The sequence below is a fragment of the Phascolarctos cinereus genome, unplaced genomic scaffold (genome assembly GCF_003287225.1).
Source record: "Phascolarctos cinereus isolate Bilbo 61053 unplaced genomic scaffold, phaCin_HiC Scaffold_4;HRSCAF=312, whole genome shotgun sequence".
NCBI classification, from domain to species: Eukaryota; Metazoa; Chordata; class Mammalia; order Diprotodontia; family Phascolarctidae; genus Phascolarctos; species Phascolarctos cinereus.
The window spans coordinates 17,203,870-17,224,388 of record NW_027555847.1 but is presented as its reverse complement, the minus strand read 5'-3'; the positions used below and the strand labels follow the sequence as shown (position 1 = coordinate 17,224,388).

At 40.4% G+C, this 20,519-nt stretch overlaps 1 protein-coding gene across 1 annotated transcript in view; it reads right to left on the bottom strand.

The window, feature by feature from the left end:
• Nucleotides 1-8,902: 8,902 nt before the first annotated feature.
• The window catches only part of ITPRID1 (ITPR interacting domain containing 1), a 102,654-nt gene continuing 91,037 nt past the window's right edge, over nt 8,903-20,519 (bottom strand). Inside the window, 4 exon segments of the mRNA XM_020969090.2 lie at nt 8,903-13,607; nt 14,554-14,907; nt 15,637-15,748; nt 16,259-16,386. The gene's annotated coding sequence lies outside the window, so the exon portion shown is untranslated.

Below are 20,519 nucleotides of genomic sequence, written 5' to 3'. Positions count from 1 at the left end.
ACAACTACTATCCATTCATGCCACCCCCATCTTAAATTTGTGAAGTTGATTTCTTGTTCACAACTCCAAGACTTTACCTTTAATCTCATTGGATCTCCTCTTAAGAGATACTACTTAATGTTCTTGTATGTCAAGATCCTTCTGGACCTTGACTTCTGTTATCTCTGTGTTATGTTCCAATTTTAGGTTTAGGCCATCTAAAAACATGTTGAGCAAACCATATATGCCTTTATCTAGTCATCAACAAAAATGTCACATATCACAGAGCCAATATAGATCCCTAGAGAACCCCACTGGAGACCTCCTGCAATGTTGCTGTTGAACCATTAACAACTCTTCTTTGAATCCAACTAGTTAATCAGTTTTCAATCCATGATTCCAAGCCATGAAATGGCACCAAAAAAATATTGTTAAAAGTTGAGTTTTGCTTGAGTGAGAATCTTGAGGTCATTAAAAGCACCAGCTCCATAATGCCACCTAATAGTACCGTATTTACAATGTTCTATGGTTTTACAATGTCCTCTTTCAAATGACTCCCTGAAACAGCTGCTCTCAAGTATCACCTTTTTGCCCAGGTTAGGTGGATTGGACATCCAGGCATCAGGGGAAGGGCAGTTCCTGGGATTTCTGCTTGGCTCACCCTTAATCTCAGATCCTACTAAGAGAGAGCTCTTCCCATAGTTTTAGGTCCAGCAATAAAACTGGTTTTCGTACAGTAAATTCCTTCCAAAGAGCTTCAAGCTCCTCTGCCATGGCAATCTGGGAAAAGGCATGTACTGCATCTTAATTAGTGCTATTGTAAACAGTGGTGTCAGGCTGCAGGGAGGGGACTACATGTTTCATATCTATGGTAACAGGGAACATTGTTTTCTATTATGTTCCTTGGTCACTGGCAGACAAATGATTAATTAGCACATTCGATGCCTCTCCTTGAAAATGGCCATGGATCAGCATGTGCGGCTCTCCATCATTTAATTAAATCAACTCTTACACACCTGTTTCCACTTTCTTTAAACAAACATCTGCCGAATAACAAATAGAATTCAATATTAAATCTCAACCTGCCTCATGCTGCTGGTACAGCTTGCAACAGAGCCTAATCAAGGCTGAAAACTATGGAAATATGGGGCACCATGAGGCAATGGCATAGGGCACTCACCTTCCAATCAGACCCTTTAGTGCCCCTGACCTCTTTCTGACCTCCCTGGGCATAGTGCCATGTTGGACAAGCTTAGAGAAAACCCTTCTGATGTTCATGGAGATTAGGCAGTAGAAATTACAAGGAGGCACTGAGCTAGGATTAAAGCCATATCCCTTCCTATGTCCCCTGTATATGTCTTTTGCTCTAGATACCTGTTTCAGTGTGGTATAGTAGAAAAAAGACTGATTTTGGAAAAGTTGTGTTCAAATCCTGCCTTTGACACTTACTAGTTGTATGACTTTTGGTATGTCACTTAATATCCCTGAGTCATAGTTTCTTCATTTTTACAAAAGGGGAGTGTGGGCCAGATGGCTTCTAACTTTCCATCCAATTCTAGGGCTATAATCTTCACCATTCCCCAGAAGTTTGCCAGGCTATCTTAGATTATAAATCATAGATTTCAAGCCAGAAGAAAGACAACCAGGTTGACAGAAAGGAAGGGAAGGAAGGAAGGGGGAAAAAAGGAAAGAAGGGGGAAAGAGGGAAGGAAGGGAGCAAGGGAGGAAGATGGGAGGGAGGAAGGGTGGAAGGGAGGGAGGAAGAGTGGAAAGAAGGGGGGAGGCAGGGAAGAAGAGAGAGAAAGGAACTAAAGAATGAATGAACAGAGGAAGAAAAAAAGAGTTTATTAAGCATTTACTCTGTACCAGGCAGTATGCTAAGTGATTCACAAATATCTCTTTGAGTCTCACAACAACTGTAGGAGGTAGGTATCATTCTTATCTTCATTTTACAGATAAAGAAACTAAGGGAGACAGAAACTAAGTAAATTGCATAAGGTGACACAACTAGTGTGTGTCTGAAGCTGGGTTTGAACTCAGGTCTTAGTGGGTCCAGATCAAGAACTCTATCTGTTGTGCCACCTAAAAGCATTTTGTAAACCATAAAATATTGTCTAATATCAACTATTAAGGTAAGAAGTCTCATCACCACATTGAATTCAGGTGTTTTTTTTTTCTTTAAGCTAAGTGATTCTCCAGGGTTACGTAGAAAGGCCATATTCTGTGTGGGTGAAAGAATTGCCATGACAAAATTACAGATCCTTACAGCATAATGAGAAGAGGGAAAAAAGGAAAAGAATAGAACCTCAGTTTCACTCCTTTTCCCAACCTTCTTACCAATCCCATTCCTCCACTACTGGGTATTCAGCATTTTCTTCAGAGTCACTTGCCTTTTTCTCCTCTCCTACATTCTCCGCTCATACATTGGCAGTAGAAGCAGAGATAGAAGTGAAGCAGAACCTCTGCCTTTCTTTTCATCCATGAGGCCAACCTGGTCAGGATGTGCCTGCCCCTGCCCCCGTGGACAGTCCCAACCTGTTGTCTCTCCAGGGCTTTGGGCCTTCCTTTGCCCTCTCAGTTGCTTACATTAGGAGCTGAGCTGGCTCCAGCAAGAGGAAAAACAGGCAGCTTTCTATTCCTAGCCAACCCAAACCATCTTCCCAACCCATCTGCCATGTTGCCTTTAATTTCTACTATTAGTATCACATGAGGGCCTTCTGGAGACTTGCAGATTGCAATTTGGTAAATGTTAACTAGGGAACATGGTTAGTTGAATTGATTTTAAACTATTGACACTTGTTGGTATCCAGCCGAGGGCTGGGTCCTGAGGGGAATGCAAGAGTTTTTAAGGGCAGAAAAGGGTTAGATCAGTCATTTGTTGGGTGTGAGTATTTTTTAAATCGGTCCAGACCAATGATCAGTCTCTTCATAGCATTCTTTTTCCTCCTCATGGAAATCATTTCTTTGTGTCTTCAAATTTTCATTCTTAAAGCTTCCTTTGACTCCTAGAATGATGTCTTTTGTAGAATGTTCATTCATAGGGGTCTATATATTCTCCTCTGAATCCCTTGAAATCTGTTCTCTCCAATCTAGGGCATATGTGTGACTGCCGCTATGACTTTCCTTCTCTCAACCAACTCTCCAAGGTGGAGGGTCACTTCCCACTCAGAGTCCCTGAGGCAGTATTCATACCCAGGCTCTTTTCTATCCTCAGATTCATTGGGCAGTGGCCTGGCTGTGGGGGGGGGTGTTGGGGTGGAGTTCCCACCTCAGACCCCTCATGGCAGCCACTTCTCTCTGTCTCTTTCTCTGTGTCTCTTTCTCTCTCCCTCTTCTCACCTTTCCTCAATAGTCATTCTGTTGCAGTAGCCAATATGTCTCTTCTCCCTTGGATCATAAGGTCATTGTATTGCTAGTTTTTGTTGTTGCTGTTATCAGGAAACATTCTATAATAAAGGAGTGGAGACCAGGGCTCTGTCCACAAATGGACCAAAGTTCAGGTGTCTGCACAGAGAGAAGAAAGTAGGCTAAGGAACGGAAAAGGAGCCCAGAGAGCTGTCATCAAGGGGAAAGCAGGGAAGGGAACTCTCTGGAGAGTAAACAGAGAACCATTGCCCTGGCCCCAAGCACATCAGATGCCTGATCAGTGTTAGAGGTGAGGCAGATTGCCTCAAGGACGAGTCTCTGGGTCCCTTGGAATTGCCTGTGACTTTTCCTCTCTTCACCTCTGTAAGCAAGCAGGTGGCAAATCCTGCCCATTCTGCCTCCAGAACTTCTTTCCCACCTGCTTCCCTTCTCTCCAGTCAAACAAAAATAGCCCAGTCTGGGCCCCTTCATCTCTTGCTTGGAATTTTGCAATAGGCTTTGAATCTGTCTCCCTGCAGTCAGCCTCTCTCCTTTATGGTTTCTCTTCCACACTGTTTGATATCCCTACAGCATAGGTCAGACCATGTCACTCTCCTGCTCAAGATGCTTCAGAGGATCCCCATTGTCTGGAGGACAAAAAGCCACCTGCTGCATTTGGCACCTAAAGTCTTTTATAAGCTGGGGCCAGCCTAGCATCCCAGCTGATCACAACTGATTCTCCCGCATAGTCTCTACCTTCTACCCAAACCACCCATTTTCTTTCCTGGCTCACAATATTCAATCTCTTGTCTCTGAGCCTTGGCATGGGGTGCTCACCCTTCACCTGAAAGGAAGCCCTCCTTCCTTTCAATCCCTCCAGTGTTACTTTCTTCAAGAAACTTTTCCTCTTCTCCCCAATTTCAGTCCCCACGTTCCCAGCAAAATGACTTTGTATTAAAAAAAAAATTTTCATGTTGACTTATTTGTAAATGGGTTGAAGTGCTCCAGAAGAATGTAAGTTCTCTGAAGCCAGGGACAGCCTTATTTTTGTACTCACATCCTCAGTACTTAGCATAGATTTGGGGAACATAACAAGTTCTTACTAAATACTCGTTGACTTGTGGCTTGGCATCATCCACTTTAAAAGATCGGTATTAATTACAGCAAGGGTGCTCCAACTGCCAGGTACAAGCCTCTGTTTTACTGCCCAGGAATCTTTGAATCTGTACCAAGCATCCTCCACTGATGTTGTCTTCAGTTAGGCAATAGCAAGAGAGAGGAATGAGGCAGATTGACCTTGTAATACTTATAACTGAAGGCCAGATTCCAAGCTTCATGGCATTGTAGAGCTCATCCACGCCAATCACCTCATTTTACAGATGAGGAAACTTGTTCTCTATATTATAGAGGCAGAATTTGAACCCAGGACAAAACAGAGGCTTTAAAAATTATTGTTTTTATGATTACCCAATATTAAGTAAGCTTAATATTGGCACCGATTTAAAAATATAGCTAGTGTCATTCTTTTCAGGGAGGGATAGGCTATAGGGGTGGAAGGTCATCTGAATACTATGGAAGTGCTAAAATCGGTGATTTGAGGGGCCAGCTGTTAAGCTTTACCCAACCAAGGGATCTTTTGAGAGCTTCAATGAAATTAACCTATTATTTTTTCCCACAAATACTTTGGAATAAAGTTATCCCTTTCAGCCTCAGGAGTCAGGGTAATCCAAAAAGTAGTGCCGAGGCAGGGAACCTGCTGCCTCAAGGCCACCTGTGGCCCTCAAGTGTGGCCCTTTGATTGAATCCAAATTTCACAGAACAAATTCTTTTAATAAGGGGACTTAAGGACCTAGAGGTCCACAGGTGGCCTCAAGGCTGCAGGTTCCCCACCCCTGAAGTAAGATATGGAGAGCAGTGATCCATGTAAGGCACAGGTCCCAGGATTCTAGCATCATATATAAACTACAGCTGTAAGGGGCTTTAGAGGCTACCCCATCCAAGACCCTCATTTTATAGAGGAAAAAACTGAGGTCCCAAGGGCTTAATGCTTGCTACAGGTCATACAAGGTAGGAAGTGACCTCTGATTCTGTATTCTACATTCTTCCCATTGTACCACGGAACCCAAATTGCATTTGTGATAACCCACTTAACAAAAGAAACTGGGGCCCAGGGAAATTAAGGTCTGAGTGGAAGAGGTGGGGTGTCCCTGGGCCTCTCACCTCTCCATCCAACATTCTTGTTACTCCCTTCTGCTGTTCTCTGGATAATATAAAAAGGTTGATGGTCAATTACAATGGTAACCAAGGAGTCATCAGTTCTAATTGCAGGACCAAAGGGGAATAGATGGCTTTGTCTCTCTACATTCATTTATGGAAACTTTCTCCCAGATCTCAGCAGGAATTTATTTTATTTATTTTATTTTTAATTATGAAATCAAGTAAACACTTCCATAACATAGTATAGTTTTTAAAAGAGATGATTGCACATGAAACTGTAAATTTATTATGTACAACTAGCTATTTCTTTCAAACATAAAATAAAGTTGTTGTGTAAATTTCTTTTTTTCCCCCCTTTTTCTTCCCTTCCTCCCTACCCTGGAGATGGCTACCATTAGACATAAATGTACATATATATATATATATAAAATCATTCTATATATATTTCTATTTATCAACTCTTTCTCTAGATGCAGACAGCATCTTCCTTTATACGTCCTTTGTAGCTAATTTGGGTATTGATAATAGTCAAAATGACTTATGCACTCAAAGTTGTTCTTAAAACAATATTGCTGTTATATATACAATGTTCTATTGTTCTGCTCATTTCACTCAGCAGGAATTTAATCTCATTCTCATAGGTTAGGAACAGTAAATTAAGTTCCTTTCTAAACTCTGCATAAAAAATAAGCTACTAGCTGTTTAGAATGGGGAAAAAATTCCCTATGAGTGTGTATGTGTGTGTGAGTGTCGGGGGGGGTGTATGGTGAAATTTAGTCTTCTTTTTGTTTTTCTGTGCTTATTTGAAGGGGTGTTTAGAAAGCAAATCTTTCCAGCATTCCCCTTTTAAAGTTAAATATGAGAGGAGGAGTGGCGTGTTATTAAGTGGCCTCCAGTCAATGGACTGGTCTTAGCATCAGGGAAAAATTTAAGGGGAAATGCTGAGAAATAGTTTGTAGTGTATGTCTTAGTTGCTGGCCTTTCTTTCTTTCTTTTAAAAATTTATTTTCAGTTCTGAATTCTCTCCCTCCCTCCAGCCCCTTCCCCTATTAGAAGGCAAGAAATGTGATATCCATTATAATATGAGGTCATGCAAAACATATTTGCACATTAGCTGACCTTTTCACATGAGCAGAGAGACGTGCGTGGTAATGATAGGGAACAAAAGCTAGAGACAGTGAGAGATAAAGAATGGGATCAGGCAGACAAAAACCCAGAGACTTCACAGAGAAAAAGACAGTGAGAAAGAGAAAAGGCAGAGACAGGCAGATGAACAGGCCTGTACACATAGAGACACACGGAGGTACAGATAACAAGAAATACATACAGAGAGACACTAGATAAATAGACACAGAGATGGGCAAAGACGGGTAGAGAGATGGGTAGAGAGATGGAGATAGAGGCAGGGAGAGGGAATCACAGAGACATCCACGTAGAAAGAAATGAACAGAGAAATTCAGAGAGAGAAGCAGCAAGAGAAGGGCAGAGGCAGTGAGAAAGCAAGATACCCCCAGAGGCAGAAACAATAAACCAGAGTCAGAGACAAAGAATGAGAGATAGAAAGAGAAAGATAAGGGGGAGAGGGTGATGCATAGAGAGGCATGCAACCACCCCACGCTGTAGGGTATATGTGGGCTAAGTACCACCACCTCTGTGATTGGAAAGCTTGTTAATGCCCCCTTTCGCACATTGCTTGTGGGTTTCAGGGAATTCTGCAGATTTGGGAGAATCAAGGAAGGCAGATTCCAAGAGGAGGTGTCAGTTGGCCATTTGCAGTCAATCAATAAACTTTTTTAAAGGCACCTACTATGTGCCAGGCACTGTGCTAAGTACTAGAAATACAAAGAAAGGCATAAGTTGGTCTCTACCCCCAAGGATCTCACAGTCTAAGGGGGAAGATGAATAAACATTTATGTACAAACAAGCTATATACAAGATAAACAAGAAATTATTAAAAGAGGGAAGTCACTACAATTAAAAGGGTATGAGAAAGTTTTCCTGTAAGTGGGATTTTAGCTGGGACTTGAAAAAAGCAAGGGAAGCTGGTAGGGGGAGATGAGAAGGGAAAGCATTTCAGGACTGGGGAACAGCTAGAGAGGATGCTCAGAGGTGAGAGATAGAGGGTCTTGTTCATGGAACAGCAAGAAGGTTAGTGTTACTGGGTGGAAGAGTGTGATAGACATTTGAGAAATGCCACCCCAGATTAGAAAGAGAGCTGTGTAGGGGCAATGTGGAGTAGTTTGCAAAGGGTGGAGTGTCAGAAGGCCTCCGAAGCTGCTTCTGATGCTTAGCACCTGTGTCATCCGTCTGGGCCTTTTTCTCCATCTGTTTGATGAGAGAGGTGACTCAAAGACCTCCAAGATTCCTTCCATCTCTAAGTCTGTGATCCTAAGACAATTTGCATGTGGCTAATATTGCATCATCGTCTCATGAGAAGAAGTCTCATTTTTATTGGAGATGTGGGTGCAATTAGTGTGGAGTTTCATAGATGGTGGCTAGAGGATAATGGGGTCATAAACTTAGAAATGGAAAAGATCTCAGAGGCCAGTAAGGCCAATTCCCTCATTATATTGATGAGGACACTGAAACCCAGAAAAGTGAAGTCATTTTTACAAGGTCACATAGTAAGTGACAGTTCTGGGATCTGAACTCAGGTGTTCTGACTAGATTCCAGCTCTCTTGCCGATGGAGCTGACAAGAGAAAATCAGTTTTCTCTCCATTCTACGATCTATTCTCTGCATGGTCTGCTTTGCCACACACCTAATGATGGCCAGCTGTAAGCCTATAGTAATGATGACCAAGTGAGACACCAATATCAATCAATCAATAAACATTATTAAGTGCCTACTATTTGCCAGACATTGTTAAGCACTGGAGATACAGAAAAGGGTAAAAGACAGTCTCTGCCATCTTTCAGGTCAGGCTCTTCTCTCTGTTTTTTTTTTTAATTTTAGGCAATTGGGGTTAAGTGACTTGCCCAGGGTCACACAGCTAGTAAGTGTCAAGTGTTTGGTCTAGAGGCCAGATTTGAACTCGGGTACTCCTGACTTCAGGGCCGGTGCTGTATCCACTGCACCACCTAGCTGCCCCAGGCTCTTCTCTTTAAGCATTATCAAGCACACGACCTTCACAGGAGGTGGAAGACCCTTCTTTTTATGATCTCTAGTAATGCCAGTTCTTAGTATAATGAAATGTTTTATAGAACAATTTAAGTTGGCTTCTTTACCATTCAGTTTCCCATGGAAATGCTGACCATTACCCCACATGCCTGTGTAAAACCATCTTCAACCCATTTTCAAAAAGAACTCTGTTATATTTCAAGTCAGTTAAATCCAATAGACATTTATTAAACACCTACTATGTTGCAGGGACTGTGCTCTGTGCTTACAATACACCAATAGAAAGGAAACAGGACCTGCCCTTGAGGAGCTTACACTCTACTGGTGAGGGGGAGGGAGAAGCACAGAACACATACAGAACAGAGTACAATCATTATACTCACAACTGGAAGCATCAGGGAACACTTTGTGGAAGAGGTGGCTTGAATTTGAAGAAGGGGTCTATCCAAATCCAAATCTTTTCTTAACAGGAGATGGTAACAGCTGGGAAGACTAGCCTTCTAGTCCTGGCCCTGGGCAGCTGTCACCACTTCTCAGGGATTCAGGCTCTAAGACAGTCCTTTCCCGAGGTGAGGGCTGGCACTGGGAGAGGGAATTTTCTCTTGTGGGAGTGCCCTGTCTTGATAAAATCACAGGGCCAGGCCCCAACCCTATGCCTTTCTCAACAAAGAGAATATCACTGAGAATGGACCAGATAAGGACTTTATGATATCACTGGAAACCTTGTCTTTGCATTCCTGCTCATTTCTTTGACATGATTATTTTTTCATTAAGATTTTAAAAAATCTAAGTGTACCAAAATATCTGTGTATTAGGGACCACTGTCCACATCATCAGCTTCCAACCACCCTTACACACACTCATATAGCCCACAGATCCTGGTGAGAACAGCTTTCAAGTTTGCTTTTTGTCTCATTTCTGCAGGTGGGGTCTTCGCTCAGGCAGAACAAAGGCCACCGATGGTATGTGTCCTGACTCTCTAAGTAACCTTCCTCCCAGGAGGCCACTTGGGTTGAACACTTTGCCCTTGAATTTTGATGAGGGATCCGTGTAGAATGAAACAAATCTAGGGAAGAGATTGTGCTGTTTGGGAAATTATACAGATGGAAATGCTCACTTGCTCACCTCTAATATAGAGAGTTGCCAGGTGGTTTATATTCTTAACAATATGAAAATCAGGAAAATGATAACCAAGACTGTGCCCATGCCCGAACATTATTATAGGTAGTAATAATAATGATAATAATAATAATAATAATAATAATATTTACATAGTGCTTTCAGGTTTATGAAGCACTTTACTATTTCATTTGATCCTCACACCAACCTCATGAGGTATGTATTATCATCCTAATTTTACAGATGAGGAAACTGAGACTGAAAGAGAGGTTAAGTGACTTGCCCAGAGTTATACAGGTAGTAATTGTCTGAGGCTGGATTGGAACTCAGCTCTTCTTGACTCCAAGTCCAGTATTTCATCTACCAGTTACTCCTACTCTGACTCCAACCACAGCACTACTACTGTGAATAATAGTTATCATTTTATAACCCTTTGGGGTTTGCAAAATACTTTACAGATGTTATTCTCCTTTGATCCTCCTAACATCTCAGTAAAGTGGTTGCTATTCTAATCTTCATTTTAGTAAATTGAGGCTGAATGAGGTTAAGTGCCTGAGGAGGGATTGGAACTCAGCTCTTCCTGACTCCAAGCCTAAACACACTACTCACTGAATCATGTCCTTGCCTGTAATTATAATAATTATAATATAGTTTGGCACAGAAATATTTAAAATCAATAGGCTCTTCTTTTGATTTGTACCTTTAAGGACAATATGAGGACCTTTTCTCACAATGCTCTTTGATTGGAATCCAATGCTTTCTTTCATCTTCCACCATGGACAAGTAACACGGCCTCTCTGGGCTTCGATTTCTGCATCAATCAAATGAAGTTGGACTAGCACTGAGACCATACTACACAAGGCATGCTGTTCAATATTTTAACAACCAGATCTCCAGGGGGAAAAAGTAAGGTATGCATGGTGCACTTGTAAGTTTCACCTGCATTATTAATGTTTTCTCCATTGTTTTCTTTAATATCAATAATCAACAGAACAAAAATTAAAATCCTGGTTAGTATCATTTGTTAATTTCTGAGGCATAGATGCTCAAAGTGAAAATTTTACAACGGGCTGTAGAGAGATGGTGTGAGCACATCCTTGAATTGCTATGTGAATATTAGCTGAAAGAATTAGTACAGGGAACTCCCGCATGAAGAAATCCCCTTTACTGATGCCGGTCAGTATTTTCTCTGCAACTTAGTTTTAGAGAGTTGCCACCCAACATGAAGAGGTTAAATGACTTGTCCCGGGTCATATGGCCTGTATGTATCAGAGGCAGGTCTCCCTCTCCAGCTCTCTCCACTTCCCCAAACTACCTCTTGTAGAATACAATCAAGAAAAATAAAAAGCTTTCCGTTAGGCTGCCTAAGTGAACAATAATTTGCTTAAAGGAATCCACCTCTGCTTCACAAGATGCTCTGTGAACACAGCTTATGTATTCAGGAATACATGGTTGATTGTTGTCAAAAACCGTGCCATCAAGAAGAAACAAAACAAAACAAGTTTTGTTGTTTTTAAACAAGGAAGCCACTGGTGACAGGCAGGGAATCCCCAAGATCCTCAAATAGCTTAGATACATTTGGAAAAGTACATTGCTGTAAGCAGACATTCTTGTACAAATGAAGCAAACAATTTAAGGCAATGTAGAGCATAGAGCTGCCTCTTGGAGACTTCTCAGCGTCATCTTCTTGGTCTCTCCTCTTGTAGCTGAATGCATGTGGTCACCTCTTCATATGACAGCCTTTCAAATCTCTGAAGTCTCCCCCCAGTGCCTGCCCACCCTCCACAAGCATTCTGGGGATAATTTAACATTGTCAAGAAAATATTTTATCACTCAAATTTTGAAAGAAAATTTTTATTAAAACTTTTTTAAAAGGATCTTTAGGGGAGGCAGTACGTTACAGTGGAAAGAATGTGGGCTCTCCTGTCAAAAGGCTTGGATTCAAATTCTGTATCTGATGCTGTTTACCTGTGTGACCATGGGGGAAGTTGCACTACTTCTCTATACCTCAGTTTCCTCATTGTAAAATGAAGGGGTTTGGATTAGATGGGCTCTAAGGCCCCACACAGAAACCATCAAAGGTGATATCCAAAGCATTGCTGTTCATTCCCTTTCACCACCATCATTCAGCAACCTCTCTTCCTTTGACCTTCTCTCCATCTCTCTTTACCACTCAGCCAAACTCTTTTCACAGATATTTACTCACCTTCAAGTCAGTACCAGACTAAATGCTTCATTTAGAATGCCATGATCACTCTCTATAGTGGTGATTCCCAAACTTTCCCCTTCCCATTCAGAAAAGCACCTTTGGCTCCTATTATATTGAGACAACAGAGGCTAAGTTTTCAAGCTTCTCCTACCCCTAAGTCCTACTTCACTGTCCTCTCTTGTTTTGCTCTAGACTAGATCACAGAGATGGCCCTTTTCTTTTTGCCAACACCACCCCCTCAACCAGCTCTTACCTCTTAGCCTCTCCTGTCCTGTCCAGTTTTCATTTAAGACTACCTCCTCTATATCCCTCATTTTAACCTCTTTTTGAATTGTTTCTTTCTGGCTGCTTGCAATATTTTCTCCTTGACCTAGGATTTCTGGAATTTGGCTATACTATTCCTAGGAGTTTTCCTCATTTTAACCTCTTTTTATCTACTATTTCCTTATGCATATTCTGAACTCTCTGTCCACATCCTTTAAAACCTTTTTTTGAACCTACCAACCCTTCAAAATATTGTCCAATATCTATCCTCCCTTTAATAGTCAAAACCCTAATGGGGGAAAGAGTTGTCCATTTTTTCCGAAGTCAGCTTTCTCACCTCCCATTCACTTCTTAACCCTTACAATCTGGCTTTGGTCCCTACTAATCAACTGAAACTGCTCTGTCTAAGGTCACCAGTGATCTCTTCTTCAGCCTTGGTCTCTGAATAGCTTTTAACAATGTTGACCACCCTTTCCTCCTGGACATTCTCTCCTTCCTTAGCTTCTGTGATCCTTCTCCCTCCTGATTCTTTCTAATTCCTCCTTTTCAATCTCCTTGGCTGGATCATCAGCCACATTTCATCCTACCCACTAAAGACATAGTCCTTTCCTTGTCTGAGCTTCTGTTGCAAAGGCAAAGTTGGAAATCTAATTGGTTATGGGATCCCTCTTACCCTGGAGATAGGGATTGGCTTAGAGGCCCATCTACCTGGGCAGTGTTGAGCTGCGGCTAAAGTACTGGCCTTGGATTTAGGGGAGAACTGACTTTAAATCCCACCTCATCATTCTTAATTGTGGCTAATCATGTAACCTCTCTGGCTCTCAGTTTCTTTATCTGTAAAATGGAGCTAATCTCACTTGCACTTTGTGCCTGGCAAGATTATTGTGAGGATTAAGAGAGAATGTTTATTAAACTCTTTGAAAACTTTAAATCACTCGATACATATCTGTTAATCTTACTGACTTAGCTGGGGCCAGGAGGTAGAAGACCTGCATGTATTATGAGAAACCCATCCTATTTGTTGTTAATCATTTTTATCTGCATAGGCTGAAAGTGAAGAGTCAGTTGGCCTTGGAAAAATATGATGATTCCCATTCTCTCACTACGAAATGACAGTATTTTAACACAACTTGTTTTCAAGTGGATCCTGGGGGCAGAAGAGAAAAGAATTCCCCCATGGCAATGTTACCAGGTTCCCACCATCTCTATAAATAGAATGAAGTTTCTGAACTGATGTGGAGGGGGAGGCTTGTCCAAACAGTGAATGAATTATCTTTCTTTCTTCTCTGTCATTCCATCAGTTTTGTCCATCAGCTGGTTCATTGCCAAAGGAGCTCTTGAAAGTCTTCTTCAGCTGGGAAAGAAAATAACAACTTCATAATGGAGTACATGAAAGCCCTGAGGATAAATGATTTGGGAAAGCCTGCTGGCTGGGCTCCGTAAGCAGATGAATACACAGAACTAACTCTAGGGGGAAACCTTGGGGACAAAGTTCTTCTATGGATGTCTCATTGCCAGGAGGGTCAGGTAGGTGCCATATTAGTCTGAATGTTGGTAATCCCAAATAAGAAATTGTTTTGAAAGGAAAAAGTACAACGATACATGCTGGAAAAGAATAAAGAACAATGTAACACAATAACAAATCTGATTACTTGATGCAGTAATATGACACAAGGTTTTATAAAAGTAATATTTGGGAAGGAGAAAATATGCATCTATTCTTAGACCAACATGGCCATGACTTGGAGCCCTAAAAAACAACTAAAGGTATTCTACAGAAGCAGCATTTCCTTCTATTATTTCCTATATGCTTGGCACTTTGTAGGCACCTAGGGAGTAAAGTAGATAATGTGTCAGACTTGGAGGAAGACCTGAGTTCAAATCCTGCCTCAGATACTCACTAATTACATCCTTGGCAGGCCACTTAATGTCTCTTATTTCCTGACTACTCCACACCATGTAGTTTCAACTGAGACCATCTCTTTCACTTCCCTTTGCCCAGGGTCACACAGCAAGAATGTGTCCCAGGTGGGACTTGAACCTAGATCTTCCTGGCTCTGAGGCCATCTTCCTACCCTCTACAATACCCTGCCCAACAAACATCATAGAATCATAGGATTAGGGGACCAGAGATAATTTTGAGCTGAAAGGGACTTAGAGCCTACCATGTCTACCCCTCTCCTTATACACATGAGGAAACTGAGACACAGACAGTTAGCGAGTGTTGTCTCCCTGCATGACAAAGAGAAGTGATGCCAATAGAAATATCACTTCTTCAGTGATAGTGGAATGCAGCTTACTTTGCCCAAGAAGCCTTTGAGGTCCATTCGGCTCTGGCTGGAGCCTCTTTTTTCTTCACTGCCCACATGCCGATTCCAGGAGGCTGCTGAAGAGGCAAGGCCTGGCTCTGCTAATGTTGTGGAAGGGAAGGGCATCTCTGGGCTGTCTGCTGAGGAGGGGGAAGTGAGGGCACATGCCCTGGTCTGCTCTGGGAGTGGAGATCCTTGACCTTCGATGGTGGGGCTGGGAGCCTTGGGGGACACAGTCTCATGAATATTTGAATCAGTATGGAAGGTTGGCTCACTTCCTTCTCCCAGGTTGGGGAGGCCCAGCTCTGAACAGAGTTGGGATTGTCCTTCTAAGAGCTGGTCAAACTGCTTGAGGGAAAATAGCAGAAAAAGAGGTGAGGCAACAATACTCCTAGATGACAGCTAGAGTATAGTGTTACTCCCTTGCTCAAGAACCTTCGATAGCTCCATAATGTAAACTCTTCTGTTGGCAAGCAAAGCCTCTCCAACCTATCTTTCTAGACTGGTTTTGTGCTCTTCCTTATCATTTGTTTCAGGTTCCATGCAAACAGGCCTGCTCATTGTTACCACACAAAACAAGGTGAAGTCAACTCACTGAACTCTGGAAACCACGAGTTCTATTTTGTAGCCAAATTCATATTATGACATGAAACATAGGAGGAGAGGATAGGGATTCAACTTGTAATTTCATTTGTACAGAGAACTCCAGGGTGAGGAAATTCCCTCCACCAATATAGGTTGGCACCTTCACTGCAACTGAGAATATTAGAGAATTGCCTAGAGCAGAGGTGCCAAATGTAGCTAGAACCAGATTAAATATATTTGGGAAATATTTAACAAAACAAATAAAATACAGTAAACATATATAATGTTAATATGTGGTTTTCTAAGTCAACAGATGAAGATTCTTATGTATAGCTTAGTGACCCCCACTTCTATTTGAGTGTGACCTCACTGGCCCAGTGACACGAGAGGTTATTGCCTGCCCAGGGTCACCTGGCCTTGGCACAGCTAGCCTCAGAGCCAGGAGACAAGTCTTAGTGTGTCATGGGAATGGGGGCTAATGTCCCGTACCAGGCTCATTCTATCTTGAATCTGCCGAGCGCAGTCACTGAGGTAGGATTCCAGTTCCACCACCTGTTGATGTAGGTCTTGGCGTAAATGGCGAAGCTGCCTCATCTCCTCCCTGCAGGTGAGTAGAAGAACAGCAGCACACATAGCATCTCCTATGAGGAAGTTTTTCCTCCATCTCCATTCTCCCCAAACCAACTCGGCTCAGTTCTTTGAAATTACTTAAAGCATTCCCTTCATTTATATGAATGTGGCCATATTTTGTGATCCAGACCTATGATTTTACCTTCATAGGGAAGTCTCAGTGTGGAAATTCTCTCCACCACTGCAAATTCCCAAACTGATACATAACTCATGTTAGAGTTGACTGGTGACACTGATATAGCCAGTACTGTGCCAGAGGCAGGATTTGAATTCAGGTCTCCCTGATTCCAAGATGAGCTCTTTATGTACTCATTTACACTGCCTCTCAGTGCCTAAGTGCCATGATTTTGTCATGTATGTATTCCTGATTTTTATGCTCAGCTCCATCATTTTATAGATCAGGAAACTGAGGCATTGGGTGGTGCCTGGGTATGTGGGCAAGGGCTCACTTTCAGCACGGATGCAGAGCAGCCAACATTACCTCCCTTCCTCCGACATATCACTGAAGACATATGCTTGTTCCTTCATGAAGTGATGTCCAATCTCCTCGGAGTGTTCCCGGAAACTCTGACATACTGCTCTCCAGATCTCCACATCCTGTACAGTGCTCTGTGAAAAAACAGAGAGAACTCAGAGCCTCTTTGCTTCCTGGTAGTCTTTTCTGCAAACACCCTCTTGCTAGCTGTATTAAACTCTGTCTCACTCTCCTACTCTGTTTGGGCTCTCCTGTTGGGACAGAACCCTAGCCAGAAATTAGTCATGACCAAGGCAGAGAGCTTGGACCTTTCCAAACAGGTTGGGGCAAAGAAGAGGGATTTCATTTGTTACTGCTGCTTTGCCAATAAGGGGCATGATGTTAGGGAATGAGATTCTCTCTCTCTCTCTCTCTCTCTCTCTCTCCTCTCTCTCTCTCTCTCTCTCTCTCTCTCTCTCTCTCTCTCTCTCTGTCTCTGTCTCTCTCTGTCTCTCTCTGTCTCTCTGTCTCTCTCTGTCTCTCTCTGTCTCTCTCTCTCTCTCTCTCTCTCTCTCTCTCTCTCTCTCTCTCTCTCTCTCTCTCTCTCTCAGCAAAACTGCATATAATGCTTTAAGGGGGAAAATTGATATTTAGTGAAACAGAAAACTTTTCAAGCATTCATGATGAAAAGACCAGAGTTGAATAGAAAATTTGACTTTCAAATACAAGACTCAAGAGAAACATAAAAAGGTCAACATGAAAGAGAAATCATATGGGACTCAATAAGGTTAAACTGTGTACTTTTCTATATAGGAAGATGATACAGGTATCTTCTAAAAACTTTATTATTAGGGCAATTAGAAGGATTCTATATAGAAAGAGAGTGTAGGAGTGAGTCGATTATGTTGAGATGATGTTAGAAATGGATTGCTCAAAAGCTTAAGGAAGTGATTGTTGTTAAAAACAAATTAATAAAAAAAATCAAACAAAAAATGGATAGATGAGAAATAAGGTTGCCCTGGAAGAAGGGGGTGAGGAAGGGAGAAGAAGACTGGTGAAAATTATTCACATAAAAGAGACACACAAGGAAGGGCTTTTATAGTGGAGGGGAAAATGGTAAGAGTGGTGAACAATGCTTGAACCTCATTCATATCCAAGTTGGTTCAAAAGGGGAAAATACATACATACATATATACATACATGCATGCATACTCAATTGGCAAGAGAAATCGATCTTACTCAACAGGGAAGCAGAATTTGGAAGGGAAGAAAGAAAGGGAAGAGAGGTGATAAAAGGTAGGGCACATTAATGGAGGCAGCGGTCAGAAGCAATACAGACTTGAGAGGAGGACAGGATAAAAAAAGAGAGAGAAGGATAAACAAAAGGAAATAGCATGAGGGGATATTAAGTTAGCAATTGTAACTGAACATGTGAATGGAATGAGCTCACCCATAAAGTGAAAGCAGATAGCAGAATGAATTAGAAACCAGAATCCAAAAATATGTTGTTTACAAAAATAAAATGAGGGGCTGGAGCAGAAACTATCATGCTTCAGCTGACATAAAAAAGGCAAGGGTAGCAATCATGATCTCAGTTAAAGCAAATGCAGAAATAAACCTAATTAAAAGGGATAATCAGAGAAACTACATCTTACTAAAAGGAACTGTGGACAATGAGCTATTATCAATATTCAACATATATGTACCCAATGGCATAGCATCCAAATTCTTAAAGGAAAAGTTAAATGAATTACAGGAGGAAATAATAAAATTATACTACTGGGTTACCCCAACATTTTCATCTCAGAGCTAGATAAATCTAACCATAAAATAGATAGGCAAGAAGCCAAGGAGATGAAAAGAATCTTTAAAAAGCTAATATGATAGACCTCTGGAGAAAACTGAATGGGAATAGAAAAGAGTATATATCTTTTCTTCCCCACTATGCATGGCACCTTCACAAAAACTGACCATGTATTGGAGCATGAAAATCTCACAACAAAATGCAGATGAGCAGAAATATTAAATGCACCCTTTTAGCCCAAAATGCATAATTTTAAAATAAAAATTACATTTAATAAAGGGCCATGTAAGCATAGATTAGAAGCTTATTGGAAACTAAACAATCCAATTCTAAAAACAGTTGTTCCAAGAACAAATCATAGAAACAATAATTTTATTAAAGAGAATGACAACAATGAGACAACATTCCAAAATTTGTGGGATGCAGCTAAAGCAGGACTTAGAAGACAATTTATATCTGTAAAGGTGGATATCAATAAAAAGACGAGAGAAAGAGCAGATCATGGAATATACATGCAACTAAAGAAAAAGAGAAATAGACAAATTTAAAGTCTCCAATTAAACAGAAAATTGAAAATTCTGAAAATAAAAAAGAGATTAATACTATTTAAAGTAAAAAAAAAACCCTTGAACCAATAAATAAAACTAGGAACTGATTTTTATGAAAAACAACCCAATAAAATAAACCATTGGTTAATTTGACTTAAAAAGAAAGAAGAAAAACAAATCGCCAGTATCAAAAATGAAAAGGGTGAATATACCCCCATTGAAGATGAAATGAAATCAATTATTAGGAGTTATTTTGCACAATTACATGCCAGTAAAATTGACAATCTAAGCAAAATGGATAAATATTCACAAAAATATGAACTGCCTGGAAGAGGAAATAGAATATTTAAGTAACCCCATCTTAGAAAAAGAAATTGAATATGCCATCAATGAGCTCCCTAAGAAAAATTCCCTAGAACAAGATGTATCTACAAGTGAAATCCACCAAACATTTAAGGAACAATTAATCCTAACATTATATAAGCTACCTGAAAAATAAACAATTAAACAAGGAATCTTACCAAATTCCTTTTATGACAGAAATATGGTGCTGGTACCAAAACCAGGGAAAGCAAAAACAGAGAAAGAAAATTACAGACCAATTTACTTAATGAATATTGATAGAAAAAAAATTAAATAAAATACTAGCAAGGAGATTATAGCAACATATCACAAAGTTCACACACTATGACTAGCTGGGTTCAATATTAGGAAAACTATTAGCATAATTGGCCATATCAATAATAATAACAATAAAAATCATATGATTTTATCAACAGATGCAGAAAAAGTCTTTGACAAAATACAACACTCATTTCTATTAAAAACAATAAAAGGCGTGGGAATCAATAAAGCCTTCCTTAAGAAAAGTAGTATCTATCTAAAACCAAGAACAAGCATTATCTGTAATGAGAATAAACTTGAAGCCTTCCCAGTAAGATCAAAAGTGAAGCAAGGATGTCCATTATCATCACTGATATTCAATATTGTGCTAGAAATGCTAGATGTAGGAATAACACAAGAAAAAGAAATTGGAGGAATAAAAATAGGCAACAAGCAAACAAAACTACCATACTTTGCAGATGATACAACGATATATTTAGGGAACCCTGGAGAATCAACTAAATACCTACTTGAATCAATTAATAACTTTATCAAAGCTGTAGGTTATGAAATAAACCCACATAAGGTATATGCATTTCTCTGCGCTACCAACAAAGCCCAACTGGAAGAGAAAGAGAATTTCCATTCAAAGTAACAACAGGCAATATAAAATACTTGAGAGTCTACCTGCCAAGACAAATCCAGGGATTATATAAACCCAATTTCAAAACACTTTTCACAGAAATAAAGAAAGATCTAAATAATTGGAGAAATGCTAATTGCTCATGAATAGATATAACAAATATAATAAAAATGACCATTCTACCTAAGTTAATTTACTTATTCAGTGCCAAACCAAACTACCAAAGAATTATTTTATAGTGTTAAAAAATATAGTAACAAAATTCATATGGAAAGAATGTTCATAGAGTCAAGAATATAAAGGGAATCAATAAAAAATGTCAAGGCAGCCTAGCAGTTTCACATTTCAAACTGTTACAAAGTGGTAATCATCAAAACAATCTGGTACTGGCTTAAAAATTGAATGGTGGATTGTTGGAATAAATTAGGGACACAATATACAGTACTAAAAATCCAAAGTAATCTAGTATTTGATAAACCCTAAAATCCAAGTTTTGGGGGGTAAAACTTTAAACATTTGACAAAAATTGTAGGGCAATCTGGAAAGCAATTTGGCAGAAACTAGGCACAGACCAACATCCTTCACCATATACCAAGATAAAATCAAAATGGATAAATGATTTAGACATAAAGGATGATATCGTAAGTAAATTAGAGAAGCATGGAAGAATGTACCTGTCAGATATATGGA